At 40.2% G+C, this 5647-nt stretch overlaps 1 pseudogene; it reads right to left on the bottom strand.

Moving 5' to 3' along the window:
* Nucleotides 1–377: 377 nt before the first annotated feature.
* Nucleotides 378–5647, bottom strand: part of LOC139022609 (zinc finger protein 664-like) — a 17471-nt pseudogene continuing 12201 nt past the window's right edge.

Raw genomic sequence — 5647 nt, 5'->3', positions numbered from 1 at the left:
AACTCCTTCATGTATTTTCTGATGTTTGATCAGAGATCTTTTATCAGAGTATCTCTTCCCACATTGATCACAGCTATAAGGTTTCTCTCCTGTGTGTGTTCTCTGGTGTGATATCAGGTTGCTTAGCTGAGTAAAACTCTTCCCACATTGAGTACAGCTATAGGGTTTCTCTCCTGTGTGTGTTCTCTGGTGTCGAGTCAGAATGCTAGATGCAGCAAAACTCCTCCCACATTGACCACAGCTATAAGGTTTCTCTCCTGTGTGTGTTCTCTGGTGTAATGTCAGATGGTAAGATTGAACAAAACTCTTCCCACATTGATCACAACCATAAGATTTCTCTCCTGTGTGTGTTCGTCGTGTAATGTCAGATGGGTAAGATTGAACAAAACTCTTCCCACATTGATCACAGCCATAAGATTCTCTCCCTGTGTTGGTTCTCTTGGTGCACTGTCAGATTGCTAGATGCAGCAAAACTCTTGCCACACTGACCACAGCTAAAGGGTTTCACATCCTGTGTGTATTCTCTGGTGCACTGTCAGTTCTCCAGATAGACCAAAACTCTTCCCACATTGATCACAGCTATAAGATTTCTCTCCTGTGTGTGTCTCTTGTGCGGTCAGAATTGTTAGATGCCATAAAACTCTTCCCACATTGATCACAGCTATAAGGTTTCTCTCCTGTGTGTGTTTCTCTTGTGTTGAGTCAGAATGTTAATTAATACAAAACTCTTCCCACATTGATCACAGCTATAAGGTTTCTCTCCTGTGTGTGTTCTCTGGTGTTTAGTCAGACGTCCAGACTCAGTAAAACTCTTCCCACATTGACAACAGCTATACGGTTTCTCTCTTGTGTGTGTTCTCTTGTGTGATGTCAGATTGCCAGATTGAACAAAACTCTTCCCACATTGATCACAGCTATAAGGTTTCTCTCCTGTGTGGATTCTCTGATGAATTTTAATGCCTGATGAGGTGAATGTCTTCCCACAGTCAGAGCAGCAGTGAGTTCTCTTCCCTTTGGATCTTTGCAGGTGTTTCTTGAGYTGTTCTGATCTGGAGAGACTCTTCTCTGCCTCCTCAGCATCATGAGGTTGTTGAGGCTCCCCAGAGGATCCACGACTGTCCCCCCTCTCTCCTGTATGAATGACAAAGTCAGACAGAGGGTTAAAGGCCCACAACAGTAGAAATTCATTGTATATTTGAGGTAAAAGGTGATGCCCAGATCATACCCATGAAGTTGTACAACAATTGATGTCTGTTAAATTATTTGACAATTAAGACAGTCAACTTAGCAACAATCATATTTTGTCTTGTTTTCACACTAGTGGTAACTAGAAATAAGTTATTAAAATTGTTGAAATCCTAAGCACTGTGCCAGACGACTTTTGGTCTCGAATATAGGCCCCTTTCTATGTTAGCTAAAATTGCAGCACGAGGGCAATGCGAACACAATTTGATTGCAGAAACACCTCCCTGCTAATGAGGAAACCGCTAGTTATGGATGTAGTATATCTGCCTGGAGCAAAAATGGTGAGCGAAGATTGTAGTTTTTCACAATGTATTCTGAATATTACAGCGCAAGATCAGGAGTGCTACTCAGGAGTATTCTCATAGGCTGACAGCAAAAATAGCCTAATTTTCCAGGTTGCTTATAAGGGCATTTCACATTAAATATGGATTAGAATTGTAGGGCTTGAATCACGTGCTTAATATGTTTGTGTTATTGTCGCAAATCATCTGATTTATAGTTAAACACTTCAACTAGTAAAATGCTCTTTGGCTAGCTTTTCCATCAGCCTGACAATAAGGGTTCGTACACTAGGTTTTTAAACAATTGGCCCATAAATTCACCTAACAATAACATAGACCTAATGTATGACCCATAACTTCACCTAACAACATAGACCTACTGTAGGACCCAAAACATCACCGAACAACATAGGACCCAAAACTTCACCTAACAACAACATAGACCTACTGTAGAACCCAAAACTTCAACTAGCAAAAACACAGGACCCATAACTTCACCTAACAACAACATAGACCTCTATACGACCCATAACTTCACCTAACAACAACATAGACCTACTGTTGATAGAATACTTTATATGTTTAAAATAATGACTAAAGTATTCCACCCTGAAAACTGTAGAACTGTATGACGTGTTAAGATCATAAGACTATAATCTGATGATGATGTGTGTGTTGGAGAAGACTTGTAAATAGTATTCATTTATTGAGTTAATGTTGAACAATAGAAGGGAACATTCAACATTTGTGATTTAAGTGTGTTTCAAAGTAGGTTAGAGAAATATTGACGGTTAGGAGGGAACATGTCTGTGGGGGTTTGTAGGAAACAAGTTGATCTATTTCTCTGAAGAAATAGGCGAGACTGAGCTCCGAGAAGGGAAGTAAGCCAGGCGCTGCGAAACCACAGAGGTTTTCTGTTTTGAGCTAGACTTGTCAGTTGCAGACATGAAGATAGAGGAACCCGGTTAGACAGAAGGAGCTATCAAAGTAGAACATTGTGACAGAGTTAGAGAAGAGGAGGGGCATTTATAAAGTGTCATGGTATAACCAAATGTGAGGTATAAAAGGCTATGTGCATTGTATGATTTTCAGAGAGCTCTCTGAATAAAGGACTGATCTATTGCAGACTGAGACTTTGTCTAATTCTTCATTAACCAGAACCTTACAACCTCTGGGAATTGGTCAAAGCTTGAGTGATAGTTGAGTTCAACCATTGAGATAGCAAAATTCTCGTGACAGAAAGACCTCGGCGTTACTCTGGTCCCCGATCTCTCTTTTGACGAACATATCAAGACTAGAGGTCGACCGATTAATCGGAATGGCCGATTAATTAGGGACGATTTCACGTTTTCATAACTATCGGAAATCTTTATTTTTGGACACCGATTTGGCCGATTATTATTATTATTATTATTATTTTTACACCTTTATTTAATCTTTATTTAACTAGGCAAGTCAGTTAAGAACACATTCTTATTTTCAATGATGGCCTAGGAAAGGTGGGTTAACTGCCTCGTCCAGGGGCAGAATGACAGATTTTCACCTTGTCAGCTAGGGGGATTCAATCTTGCAACCTTACAGTTAACTAGTCTAACGCAATGCTATGACTGTCGTAAAAACTACTTCCCAAATTGAGATCTCAACACTACTGAGATTTTCTCCTGTGTGTGTTCTCTGGTGTAAGTCAGATGCTTGTAGTTCAAAACTCTTCCACATTGATCCAACTATATAGGTTTCTCTCCTGTGTGTGTTCTCTGGTGTGAAGTCAGATTGCTTAGATGAGCAAAACTCTTCCCACATTGACACACAGTAATAGGTTTCTCTCCTGTGTGTGTTTCTCTGGTGTGATGTCAGATGCAGATTCAAACAAAACTCTTCCCACATTGACCACAGCTCATAAGGATTTCTCTCTGCTGTTTGTGTGTTTCTCTGGTGACAGTCGAGAGCAAGATGAACAAAACTCTTCCACATTGACAAGCTATAAGGTTTACTCTCCTGTGTGTTTCTCTCGGTGACGTCAGATGAGTAGATGAAACACTCTTCCCACATTGACCACAGCCTATAAGGTTTCTCTCCTGTGTGTGTTCTCGTCGGTGTGTATGCAACTGCAGATCTTCCAAACTCGTCCACAGTGACCATCAGCTTCATAAAAATGAGATTTTCCTCCTGTGTGTATTCTCTGGTGCACTGTCAGTTCTCAGATAGAACCAAAACTCTTCCCACATTGATCCACAGACTATAGATTTCTCTCCTGTGTGTTCTCTTGGTCGAGTCAGAATGTTAGATGCATTAAAACTCTTCCCCACATTGATCACAGATAAGGTTTCTCTCCTGTGTGTTCTCTTGTGTTGAGTCAGAATGTTGAGATTAATACAAACTCTTCCCACATTGATCACAGCTATAAGGTTTCTCTCCTGTGTGTATTTGTTTACTCTGTTACTAGTACAGATTGCCAGATTGACCAAAAACTCTTTCCCACATTGACACACGATATAAGGTTTCTCTCCTGTGTGTGTTCTCTGTGTGTGAAGTCAGATCAGTAAAAGTACAACCTCTCCCACATTGACAACAGCTATACGGTTTCTCTCTTGTGTTGTTTCTCTGGTGTGATGTCAGATTGCCAGATTGAACAAAACTCTTCCCACATTGATCACAGCTATAAGGTTTCTCTCCTGTGTGTCTTTTCTGTGATGATTAAGCTTCAATGATGAAGGGATGTCCCTTGCCCACACCGTCAGATAGCAGCATTGAGATATCTCTGTCCCTTTGGGTATCTTTAGGCTGTGGTTTCTGAGGGTTTACGAATGGGAGAGTACTCTTCTCTGCCCTCGTGAGCACATTTATTGAGGTTTGTTGAGGCGTATCCCAAGAGGTTCCCACGATATGATCTCCGCTCTCTCCTGTGTGAACACAAAGTTCCTCAGACAGTAGTTGATGAGGCCCAAACAGTCAGAAATATTCATTAGTAGGTAAAAGGGTGATGCGCTACAGATCATGACCATGAAGGTTGTACAACATTGATGTCTGTTTGAAGGTAAAAATTATTTGACATATCTGATTTAAAATGAGCAACAAAGTCATATGTATTTTGGTCAAACAATAATGTCACATTAGTATAGTAACTATCGTAGAGGAGAGTTGTAAGACTAGAAATAAGTTATTCATCCGTTGCGTTGACTTACTGCCGTACTCAGGTTGTGCCGAGCACGACGTTTGAGGAGCTCTTCGAATATAGGACCCCGTGACTCCTGTTGTTAGCTAAAATTGTGGTCACGTAGCGGGCATGCGCAACAATTTTGAATCTCGCGCAACAAGCCTCCTGCATAACATGAGGAAACCGGATAGTAAATGGACTGTAAGTATAATTGGTAATGAGGAAACGCACTAGTTATGGATGAGTATATCTGGTCATGAGGAAACCACTAGTTATAAGGATGTAAGTATATCTGCTAATGAGGAACCCACTAGTTATTGGATTTAGCTCATAGTCTCGGCTCAATGCACGGAAACTAGTTATGGATGTAAGTATATCTGGTAATGAGGAAACCACTAGTTATGGATGTGAGTATATCTGTTGATAATGAGAGAAACACTAGTTATGGAATGTAGTAATATCTAGGTAATGAGGAAAACCATAAGTTAATAGGATCGTGGGTATATCTGGTAGCGAGGAAACCACTAGTATGGATGTAGTTTATTCTGGTAATTGAGGAAACACTAGTTATGGATTGTAGTATAGCTCTGGGATGAGGAAACCACCCTATATATGGATAGTAAATCATGGCCCCTAGGACGCAAAATGGTGAGAAAATAGACTTTGTAGTTTTTTTTCAGCAATGTTATTTCTTGAATGTGCATATGGGGAAAAGCTCATCGGGAGTAAGCCTCCATTTCCACGCGCGTATTGGCTTTATTGCAGTGCATTGATTTCAACTACTATCGTGGATTAATCAATTATAACAATTCTTAAACCAAATGATTAAAATTGAAAAATGATGCAAGATGAATTTATCCATCGCATTTGTATTCTAGGTTAGAACTACTGGCGAATGCTCTCATCTTTTCGCTTACCCGGCATTATAAGCACTAAAATAAATCCTTCAGTGTAGTGGCTAAATATG

This window comes from Salvelinus sp. IW2-2015, unplaced genomic scaffold (genome assembly GCF_002910315.2).
Source record: "Salvelinus sp. IW2-2015 unplaced genomic scaffold, ASM291031v2 Un_scaffold3024, whole genome shotgun sequence".
In the NCBI taxonomy this organism is placed as follows: Eukaryota; Metazoa; Chordata; class Actinopteri; order Salmoniformes; family Salmonidae; genus Salvelinus; species Salvelinus sp. IW2-2015.
This window is presented reverse-complemented; position numbering and strand designations above follow the sequence as displayed.